The 11,695-nt window shown below is 46.1% G+C and overlaps 1 long non-coding RNA gene across 1 annotated transcript; it reads right to left on the bottom strand.

Annotated features, from left to right (window-relative positions):
* Nucleotides 1-1,368: 1,368 nt before the first annotated feature.
* LOC132810957 (uncharacterized) lies at nt 1,369-6,715 on the bottom strand. Its single transcript, XR_009643171.1, has 3 exons — nt 6,681-6,715; nt 2,471-2,659; nt 1,369-1,472 (listed from the first exon to the last, which is right to left on the bottom strand). It is a non-coding gene; the product is annotated as an uncharacterized LOC132810957 (long non-coding RNA).
* Nucleotides 6,716-11,695: the final 4,980 nt, after the last annotated feature.

Here is an 11,695-nt window from a genome sequence, read left to right as displayed (position 1 = left end):
AGAGAGGTCACTGCTTGGTTTTATTCACTGGGGGTTGCCATTGCTGCCCAGACCAGTATTTATTGGCCACCTTTACTTGTCTTGGAGAAAGTGGTGGTTAACCGCCTCCCTGAAATGCTGCAGTCCATGTACACCACAGTGATGTTTGGACAACAGTCCCCCTCTGGCCCCACAACCCTCCCTGTCTCTGTAATCCCTCTCTGGCTTCATACATGTCGGGACATTAGATTTTTATTTGGATTCATTTTTGTTTGGTAAACCCCAAACAAAAGTGAAATATTTCACCCCCAAACAAATTTCTGTTGATTGACCTTTTGGAGAGGCTGACATGTGGACATTGCAGTACTTTATCTCACATTGTACACGTAGAATGATGGAACTCTCTTTTAAACATTGCTAAAAAGGGAGGCAATGGCTTAATGGTATTCCTGCAATATGAGTGACATGTGCAGTGTTCCAAGAATTAGGGTTAGAATCCCAATATGGCAGCATCGGCATCCAATACAATCCCAAATGAAAAGGCGAATGATGACCATGAAACTATTGCCGATTGTTAGAAAACCCATCTGGTTCACTCATGTCCTGTAGGGAAGGAAACGGTCATCCTCACCTGGTCTGGCCTACATGTGACTCCAGACCCACAGCAATGTGGTTAGCTCTCAACTGCCCTCAGGAAAATACTTTAATAACTGTTAACAAATACTCCGCAGGTTTCACTTAAAAACTGGCTGTTCACATTAGGACCATGTGAATTTCTGAACGGCCTGAACTAAAACTGAGTTTTAGTTTCATCTTCTCCCTGTCTCACATCAGTCTGTTTACACCCAACTCCAAAACACACTCATTGAGCCAAGCAGCCCTCACAGTGCAGCCCTGTCATTTTCACTGTCTGCTCACACCTACACTGCCCTCAGCCTCCTGTACTGTTCCAACGCATCTCAATGGGTGTTCAGGGACAGCATCTTATCTTTTGATTCAGCCCTTTGTAACCCCAGAGTCAACATGGACGTCACCAGTTTCTGAATGAACAGACAGTTGTCAGAAGCTGGAACATTCCACTTGAAAAGGTACTGGAATTTGAGTCCAAAAGGACTTTTAATGGGAAGTTTGCAGTTAATTGAAAATATGACGCTTACAGCTTAACATCATGAAGTGGGTGATTGGGTCTAAATCTGAGAGTTCTTACAAAGCGACGAGGTGTAATTTGGATAAATCTGTGCTCCCTCTCAGGCGAATATCTCCTTCCTCAGCTGGAGGGTCCAGAACAGAGCACACACCCAAAGGGTGATCCAAACACGAATTTGTACATCTTTCTGCTAAACAAAAATATTGGAGATATTTTCCCACAAACAGAACTGACAAACCTTTCTCCGTCCACAGTCAAATGCAAATGATATTCAGATCCCGATGACTCCATTGACTGTAAAAACTTGCTTTTGAGTTCCTAGCCTCAATTATTCTGATTTAATATCCTATGAAACAAATTCACAAAACAAAACTCACAGTCAGTGCAGGTAGAATATAAAGACATACTTTTCTCTTGGTATGTGCTTGATGTGTAAATGCCTCTCTTCAAATCACACACCCCCCCCATCCTTGGAAGAGGACATGTCCACGCCCCTCACTGTACCTTGCCCCCAATAAAGATGGAGCCCATGTCCCAGGACCTATCACCACCTGAGGGCCGCAGCCATTTTCCCATCTGCTGCAAACGTGGGAAAGAGTTTCTAATTCAGACTTACCGCACAGAGTGTAATTAAAACTTCGCAGTCTAAAGTGACTCATTATCTCCCTGTCTCCGAGGCCACTCTCCCCTTCCCTGTTTGCCTGTCCCACACTCACCAACGGCCGAGTCACGTGACACTGCACAGGCGGAGTTACTGGTGACGTGTCATCCCACTGGCCACACCCCTCATTCACTCCCATTGTTTGGATGACCATCTTTATCACTTCATCCACCAGTCCCACCACCTTTTCCTATTGGTCCGAAGCTGCCATCAATCAGTTGGACCCCATTGTGAGGTCAGTGGTGGGATCCTCCCCCTGCCTGAATCAAACCCGGAAGGTGGATGGATGGTGTCAATCAGGAACAACAAGCAGGAGGTGCTGGGAAAGCTCAGCAGGTCTGGCAGCATCTGGGAACAGAAATCTGTCCAGTGGCCCTTCCTCAGAACTGATGGGAGCTGGGAAAATTAGAATCCTGAGTGTGGAAACAGGCTATTCGGCCCAAAAAGTCCACAGCGTCCCTCCGAATGGTATTTAAAAATATACCCTATTACTGTATATTTCTCCTGACTAATGCAGCTAACCTACACATCCCTGAGCGTTATGGGAAATTTAGCTTGGCCAATTCAACTAACCTGCAGATCTTTGTACTGCAGGAGATAGGGGTTAAAGAGTAAATAATAGACAGGGACAGAACCCAGAGAGAGACCGGAACATTTGGAAAGACAAAGGAGTGGAATATGACCTGGCTGGGGAGGGTGCATAGCTGTTAATGGAGGGGACAGGAACCTGTGTCTGGCAGCATCTCAGTGGAGGTGGCGGAAATGGCGACTGATGATCTACGTTCTGCTGCAAAAACACAGCCCGAGCTTCCAGCTGCCTGTCACTTTAACACACGAGCCTGTGTGGAATGAACTTCCAGAGAAAGTGGTAGCTGTGAATACAATTACAATATTTAAAAGACATTCAGATACGTACATAAATAGGAAATATTTGGATGGATGTGGACTAAGCGGAGGCAGATACAATTAGTTCAGTTTGGAATTATGTTTGGCATGGACTGGTTGGATCACAGCGCCTGTTTCCTTGCTGTATAACATTATGACTAATCCTCACTAACTCTAAATTCCGATTTCACAAATCTCCCGATCACTATCACCTCATCCAGCTTCACAACTCTTCCTTATTTATATAATTCCTCACCAGCCACAGAACGCTCCCTAATTCATATCCTCCAGTTTCTCAAATCTCTGCGATAGGTGCCTTTCTTTAGTTCCAGCCTTGAGGATGCCCTCATTCACTCAGATTGGTTGGAGGACAAACTGGTATGATCTGGTCCTCCAGTACTGCCCTCTGCCCCCTATTGGGCTGTGCTGACATCAAGCATTCAGGGCCCATTGTGAGGGGAGTGGTGGGATCCTCCCTCTCTCTGCCCTCGAATGAGCTTCAACATTCACAGTCAATGGGCAGTGTCACAGAGCACAGGGGCTGGGGGCTATTCAGCCCATTTGGGCTGTACTCTCTCCCTCTGGAGATGCTGCAAATCTGTCCTAATTCCCTTCCCATTTGCCCCAAACCCCCCAAATCTTCCCTTAAAAAGTAAAATTCCAAATCTGTTTATGAATAACTGCTGAGTCTGTGTCCAGCTGCCATTCAGACTGTTCCAGATGCTCAGAACTTACTGAATAAAATAATGTTCACATATTATTTACCAATTACCTGAAAATAGTCACTAAAATTGTGACATTGTTAACAATTCCCCCCTCTCTGCAAATTAAAATATCCCAGAAACAAATCTGCACTTGGTCAAGATCACTGCTTAACCTTCTCAGATCCAAGGACAATTATCTGTGCTTCTGCTAGCTCTCCACAAAAGAGGAACAAAGTGTCATAGAGATGTACAGCACAGAAACAGATCTTTGGTCCAATTTGTCCATGCCAACTAGGAATCCTCAGCAAATGGAGCCCCATTTGCCAGCTATTGGTCCGTAGCACTGGAAACCCTTCCTATTCATGTACCCAATCAGATGCCTTTCAAATGTTGTAATTGTATCAGCCTCCACTACATCATCTGGCAGCTCAGTCCACACACACACCACACACAGCTTGAAAACTTTGCCCCTTTGATCCATTTTAAATCTTTGCCCTCTCAACTTAAGCCCATGTGATTTTGTTTTGAACCCACCTAACCTGGGGGGAAAAGACCCTGGCTGTTCACCTATACATGTCCCTCATGATTTTATAAATCTCCATGAAGTCACCTTTCAGTCTTTGATTCTCCAGGGAAATTAACCCTGGCCTATTCAGCCTCTCCCTGTAGCCCAAATCCTCCAACCCTAGCAAAGTCATTGTAAATCTTGTCTGAACTCTTTCAAGATTCACAACATCCTTTCCAGAACAGGGAATTTCGAAGTTAAAACATAATTCCTGAAATGGCTTAATCAATGCACTGTCCAGCCACTATTTGACGTCCCAGCTTCTGTACTCAATGCATTGACCAATAAATATAAATACACGAAACACTACCTTCACTACCCTGCCTACCTGCGACTCTACTTTCAAGGAACAATGAACCTGCACTCCATGGTCTCTCTGTTCAGCAACATTCCCAAGGACTTTACCATTAAGTGTATAAGTCCTGCTCTGATTTGCCTTTCCAAAATCTAACAGCTTACATTTGTCTAAATTGAACCCAGTCTGCCATTCCTCGCACCAATGGCCCATCTGGTCAAGATCCTGTTGCATTCTGAACTAATTTTCTTCATTATCCACTACACCTCCAATTTTGGTGTCTTCTGTAAACCCAATATCCATTTCTGCAGCACACTGCTGCTCACAGGCCTCCAGTCCACAAAGCAACCCTCTTTCACCACCCTCTGCCTCCTACCTTCAAGCCAGTTTTTTTTATCCAAATGGCTAGTTCTCCCAACATTCCATGTTATCTAACCTTGCTAACTAGTCTGCTTTGGGGAACATCATTCAGTGTCCATATAGACAAAGTCCACAGTCTGCCTTCATCAATCATCTTTGTCACGTCTTCAAAAAAAAACTCAATCAAGTTAGACAGAAAAAAATTCCCACACACAAAGCCACGTTGACTATCCCTAATCATTCCTCGTCTTTTCAAATACATGTAAATCCTGTCCCTCAGAATCCATTCCAACAACTTGCCTGCCACTGACCTCAGGCTCACTGTTCTCTTGTTCCCTGGCCTTTCCTTACCACCTTTTTAAATAATGGCACATGCCTTCCAGCACCTCACCTGTCACCAATGACAATATAAATATCTCAGGGAGGGGCACTGCCATCACTTTCCTAGCTTTCCACAAATGTCTGGGATACACCTTAACAGGTCCCAGAGATTTATCCACCTTGCTACGATTTAAGACATCCAGTACTACCTCCTCTGTAATATGGCCAGGAGCCGGGCAGCAGTGGACAATTCATTTACAGAAAGGTCTGTGAATGTAATAGTAAAATACTAAACAGAGCAAAAATACACTCAGAGACTGAGGAAGCGAGATAATGAACAAGTGAACATCAAGGAGCTCAGAGGCGAATCAGAGCAGTGTTCACTTTTATGATCCCACAGTCAGAGATGTCGAGCACCAAAACAGACTCTTCAGTCCAACCAGTCTATGCCAACCAGATATTCGAACCTAATCTATTCCCATTTGCCAGCACTTGGCCGACATCCCTCTGAACCCTTCCTATTCAACTGCCTTTGAAATGTTACAATTTTTGTTGCCCTTTAGGCTCCTGTTGAATTTTCCCCTCATACCGTAAACCTATATCCTCTAGTTCTGGGCTTCACCACCCCAGGGTAAACACCTTCTCTATTTACGCTATCCATGCCCCTCACGATTATATAAATCTCTTCAAAATTACACCTCAGCCTATGACACTCCAAGGAAAAATGGCCCCAGCCTATAATGCCTCTCCCTGCAACTCAAATCCTCCAACCCTGGCAACATCCTTGAAAATCAATTCTCAAACCTCTCAAGTTTCAGTGCCTCCTTCTGATAAGAGGGAGACCAGAATTGCACACAATATTCCAAAAGTGGCCTAACCAATGTCCTGTCCAGCTCCTGTACTCAACGCTCTGACCAACAAAGGGAAGCTTAACAAATGTCTTCTTCACTGTCCTATCGACCTGTGACTCTACTTTCAAGGAACTGTGAACCTGCATTCCAAGGTCTCTTTGTTCAGCAAGACTCTCCAAGACCTTACAATTCAGTGTGTGAGTCCTGCTCGGATTTGCTTTTCTAAAATGCAGCACCTCACATTTACCTAAATTAAACCCTATCTGCCACTCCCCAGCCCATTGGCCCATCTGATCAATATCCCATTGTATACCTGAGACAACACTGACCACAATACCAACAATTTTGGTGTCCCCGGCAAACTTACTAACTCTACCGCCTCTATTCACATCCAAATCATTTAAACGAATGACGGAACAATTCCACAGAAAAACAAAAATCCATTTCCCTGGGTTTGAATAAGAACATAGGAATGGAAATAAGGCCATTTGGCCCATCGAGTCCACTCCGCCATTCAATCATGGCTGATGGACATTTCAACTCCACTTACCCGCATTCTCCCCGTAGCCCTTAATTATTCGAGACAACAAGAATCTATCTATCAATCTCTGAATGTGCTCTGTGTAAATCCTGCCCCATGACTCTCTATCAGGGAGAGCTGCACATACACCCCTCTGAACTTTGCCCCCTACAAAGATGGCGGCTGCACGTGTCCAGTGAATCGTTGCCCCGAATAAAGATGGCGGCACTGACTCGACTCAATCGCGAGATGAGGCATTTTCCCGTTTACTGCAAAAACGAGACTAAGTTTCAAATCTGTCTTTTCTGATGTACACCAAATGTTTACAAAACCTCTCAGCCCAGACCAACACCATTTCCCTCCCGCTTGCTGCTGTTTATTTCTTTCCTTACCGACAGCTCTCCGCCCGCACAGCCGCGCTGTCCGCGAGGATGAACACGTGGTATAGTCAAGTCCCGCCTCTCATTCACTCTGATTGGTCGGAGGACCAGGTCCTCCAGCCCCGCCCCTGTCCTTCCATTGGTCCGCTGCTGACATCAATCATCCTGGGACTATTGTTGGCTGGAGCATGCGCACTGCTTCCTGGCTTTTGTTGTTCTGCATAAGTTACAAGAGTGAGGGACAAAGTTAAAAACACACAACCACCTGATGGAGCAGCAGCAGCGCTAGTGCTTCCAAATAAACCTGTTGGACTATAACCTGGTGTTCTGGGAATTTTAATTTTGTCCATCCTAATCCAACACCAGCACCTCCAAGTCTCGAGTGAGGGAGGAATGTATAACATAAGAACTAGGAACAGGAGAAGGCCATCCTGCCCTTTGAGCTTGCTCTGCCATTCAATAAGATCATGGCTGATCATTTCGTGGACGCAGGACCATTTATCCAAGTTCTCACCGTATTTCTTTTTTTTAAAAGAAAAAGCTACCTTAGCTTTAAAAACGTTTACTGAACTAGCATCAACTACTTCCCTGGGCAATGAACTCCATTGAGGTTCAGAAGTTCCTTCTCAATTCAGTCCTAAATTTGCTGCCTCTAATCTTGAGTTGATGCCCTCTTGTCCTAGATTTACCTGCAAGTGGAAACATCCTCTCCACTTCTATTTTATCCATTTCATTCATTATTTTATATGTTTCCATTCTTCTGAATTCCAATGAATATAATCCCAATCTACTCCGTGTCTGTTAAGCCAACCCCCTCAACTCGGGACAGCTAATGATCCGCATGATCCTGTGCATTTATGCATTCCTGATGAAGGGCTTATGCCCGAAACGTCGAATTTCCTGTTCCTTGGATGCTGCCTAACCTGCTGTGCTTTAACCAGCAACACATTTTCAGCTCTGATCTCCAGCATCTGCAGACCTCATTCTTTACCCCATTTATGAATATTCATATCTACTCTCCGATAACCTCAGACGCACGCGCAGTTTGGTTCCTCTGTGGAGCATGCGCAGTGTCACATTGATCAGGACAGAGAGAGAGATAGACACGGAGCTGCTTTCTCCGGCAGCGGCTGCGATCGGCTTCAGAGAGCGGCGCTCAGAGCCGGGGTGTGGGAGCCTCTCTGGGAGAAAGGAGCGGAGAGAACTCACAAGTGCGGGATACAGGTTAAAAAAGCCCCTCCAGGCCCGGGGAAGGAGGTGGCGGTCTCTGATCAGGGAAGCGGCTCAGGGTCACGGCCGCCATTTGTTTGAGGGAAGAGGGAGCGCGGGCCTCAGGGCCGCCATGTTGAGAAGGTCAAGGTGCAGGAGGGCGGGGCTATCGGGATCTGTAGAACAATCAGAGGAAAGGGAAGCCCCATTGTTACTGATGAATTCCATGAACACAGCGTCACTGGGCGGTCCCGCAGGAATCTCCTCTCTCAGTCCCTGCTGTGATGTTTCACCCCAATCACAACCAGCAGCTCTCCTCCTCTCTCAGCTCCCCTTCTGTCCTTCCTGCAGCATCTGTCCCCTGGGGCATTGAGCTGCCTGTCCTGTCCCTCCCTCAGCTGTTGTTCTGTAATCCCTGTCATATCCCAGTCCCATCCTAGATTACTTCACTAAAGACAGGGATGCACCTGATGGATTTCTCTTAACATCAGCAATTGTTTAATACTCACTTACAGGTTTTTAATTATATCTTTTTTAAAGAGTTCAATTTTCATTAATTCATGTGTAATGGTTTCTGGATAAATTGCCTCACAATAATGGCATTAGACCATCACTTCGTCTGCTCCCAGGTTGCGCATCCTATTGTAGCATGAATTGAAACCCTTTGTTCCTGCACAATTGTTTGATCCTGTACTCTGGTAATATCACTCAGTATCCCTCCATGTGGTATCCCTCCCTGTGTGGGTCTAATTGCTGCCTCTGTCAGTGTCTCTCTCTCTTGCAGCTACTCCAGATCCTGAGCCAACAGAACTCTCCAAAGAGATGAGGAAACACAGACCAGGAATGGAGACTGGGATTTTCCAGATGTCTGTGGGCTCAGTGCCATTCTACATGTGTATCCCTCACAGCATCAGTCTAATTTCCCATTCTGTCTGTTTCTGTGTCTTCTACAGGTATTCAGGAAGTTCCTGATTCAATAGACTTGCCAGCTGCTGGTTGGGAAGATGGTTGGTCAGCCAGAGAGATAACAGTCAGGAGCCTTCAATAAATCCTGCTGTCAGGTGAGATCATTCCAGTGTGCAGAGCAGAAAGCAATGAGAGAGCTCCAAACATCAGCTAACAGGACATGACATAGATGTAGTGCTGAAGGCAGAACACAGTACAGACACACTGAAGGCGCAATCACCACCTTTACTTTAAGTTTGTTGTACTGAGACAGTATCGGGAGTTCCCATTTTTCAATCCAGGCATGTGCTGTCTTGGTGAGCACCAGGACAATTCAGGGGAAAGCAGGCCTGCAATGAGAGGGTGGTAATGCTGCCTGGGATCTTTCTGTTCCCTATTCTTTTTCCAACACTGTATCTATGGCTTGTCTTTTGGACCAGTGTCTTCAATCATTCTAATTCCTATAACAGTTCCTATCTCGGTCATCTCCTCACTAATTACTTCACATATTTGAAACCTCCAGTCCAGATGACCATCCATATCGCTGTAACTTGATTCAGTCTCTACAACATGCCTTGTCTCGATAGTCTCCTCCTCCAACAACTGGAGACATAGGGTCTGTTTCTGTGCTGCATGACTCTTCGGCTGAGGTTTCTGAAATGGAATGAGTCGCATTTGCCTGTGTTTGGCCCATATCCCTTCAAATCCTCTCCTCTCCATGTACCTGGCCAAGTGTCTTTTCCATGTTGTAATTGTACTTGTTTCTACCATTCCCTCTGGCAGTCCATTCCGTCTATGCACCATCCTCTGTGGATAATGTTGCCCTCCAGCTCCCTCTTTAAATCCTTGCTCTCTCACCTCACGTTTATGCCTCTAGCTTTGGACTCACCTACCCTTGGCTGTTCACTTTACTTAGGCCCTACATGGTTTCATAAACTTTTATAACGTCACCCCCGTGATGTCCTCTGTCCAGGAGAAATATTGACGACAATGTTACAAATATCTCCAACTCATGTACTCAGTGCTCTGACCAATGAAGACAAGTGTGCCCAAATGCCACTTTCCCCTTCCTGTCCCCCTGTGATGCCAGTCCAAGAAACAATGTAACTGCACCCCTTGGGCTCTCTCTGTCCAGGACCCGACCATTAACTGTATTAGTCCTCCCTGGTTTGTCTGAACTAAATCCAACACCTGAATGCATCTCCATCTTCCATTCCTTAGCCCACTGGCCCAGTTGATTAACATCCCCTTCAATAACTATATTCCCTGCCCATTCTTCCACTATTGGTATTCGCAAACATACTAATCGGGACTCCTATGTTTTCACTCAAATTGTTTACATAAATGGTGCGCAACAGTGGTCCCAGCACCAATCCTTCCAGCACACCGCTGGTCAGCAATCTAAACAACAGCCCTCTCCCACCACCCTGTGTCTCCCACTGTCATCCCATTGTGTATCCCATTGCTGGCTAGCTCTCCCTGACCCCTTGTGATCTCCGAGGAGAAAGTGAGGACTGCAGATGCTGGAGATCAGAGCTGAAAATGTGTTGCTGGAAAAGTGCAGCAGGTCAGGCAGCATCCAAGGAACCGGAGATTTGTCGTTTCGGGCCTGAGCCCTTCTTCAGGAAGGGCTGAAGAAGGGCTTATTCCTGAAGAAGGGCTTATGCCTGAAACGTTTAATCTCCTATTCCTTGGATGCTGCCTGACCTGCTGTGCTTTTCTGGCAACACATTTTCAGCCCTTGTGATCTACTCTTACAAACCAATGTATCATGCTACACCCAGACAAAGGGTTTGCTGAAGCCAGAAACAACGTCTGTTGCTCTGCCGTGTTCTATCTTCTTGGTCACATCTTGAACAAACTCAAGTCAAGTTTGTGAGACATGTTTCCCCACGCACAAAGCCATGCTGGCTGTCCGTAATCAGTCCTTATCTTTCCAAATGCATGTAAGTCCTACCTCTCAGAATGACCTCCAACAACTGACCCTCCTAGCAGAGCGCTTTAGGGAACATCTCCGGGACACCCACACCAATCAACCACACAGCTCCATGGCCCAACATTTCAACCCCCCCTCCCATTTTGCCGAGGACATGGAGGTCCTGGGCCACCTTCACCGCCGCTCCCTCACCACCAGACGCCTGGAGGAAGAATGCTTCGTCTTCCGCCTCAGAACACTTCAACCCCAGGGCATCAATGTGGACTTCAACAGTTTCGTCATTTCCCTTCCCCACACCTCACCCCAGTTCCAAACTTCCAGCTCAGCACCATCCCCATGACTTGTCCTACCTGCCTGTCTTCTTTCCACCTATCCACTCCACCTCCCCCAGAGCTATCACCTTCATCCCCTCCCCACTCACCTATTGTACTCCTATGCTACTTTCTCCTCACCCCCACCCTCAGGCTCTCTGCCTTTATTCCTGATGAAGTGATTTTGCCTGAAACGTCGATTTCGCTGCACTTTGGATGCTGCCTGAACTGCTGTGTTCTCCAGCACCACTGATCCAGAATCTGGTTTCCAGCATCTGCAGTCATTGTTTTTACCCTGTTTTTACCAACAACTGACCCACCCTGATGTCTGGCTCATCAGTCTGTAGTTCCCTGGCTTTCTCTTGCAACCTTTGTTAATTAATGAGATAACATTATGATCCTAGTCAGAGAGTCATACCGCACTGTTTGGTAAACGCTAACCATACTCTAAAACTGATCTCCTACCACCTGCCTGTTCCTTGATCATATCCCTTCAAACCTTTCCTATTCCTGTCCTAATCCTAGTGTCTTTTAAACATTGTAATTCCCATGTTCACCCCTTCCTTGGGAAGTGCATTCAAACACAACCCACCCTCTGTGTAACAACGTGCCTCTCATGTCTTTTT

This window comes from Hemiscyllium ocellatum, unplaced genomic scaffold (assembly GCF_020745735.1).
Source record: "Hemiscyllium ocellatum isolate sHemOce1 unplaced genomic scaffold, sHemOce1.pat.X.cur. scaffold_204_pat_ctg1, whole genome shotgun sequence".
In the NCBI taxonomy this organism is placed as follows: domain Eukaryota; kingdom Metazoa; phylum Chordata; class Chondrichthyes; order Orectolobiformes; family Hemiscylliidae; genus Hemiscyllium; species Hemiscyllium ocellatum.
This window is presented reverse-complemented; position numbering and strand designations above follow the sequence as displayed.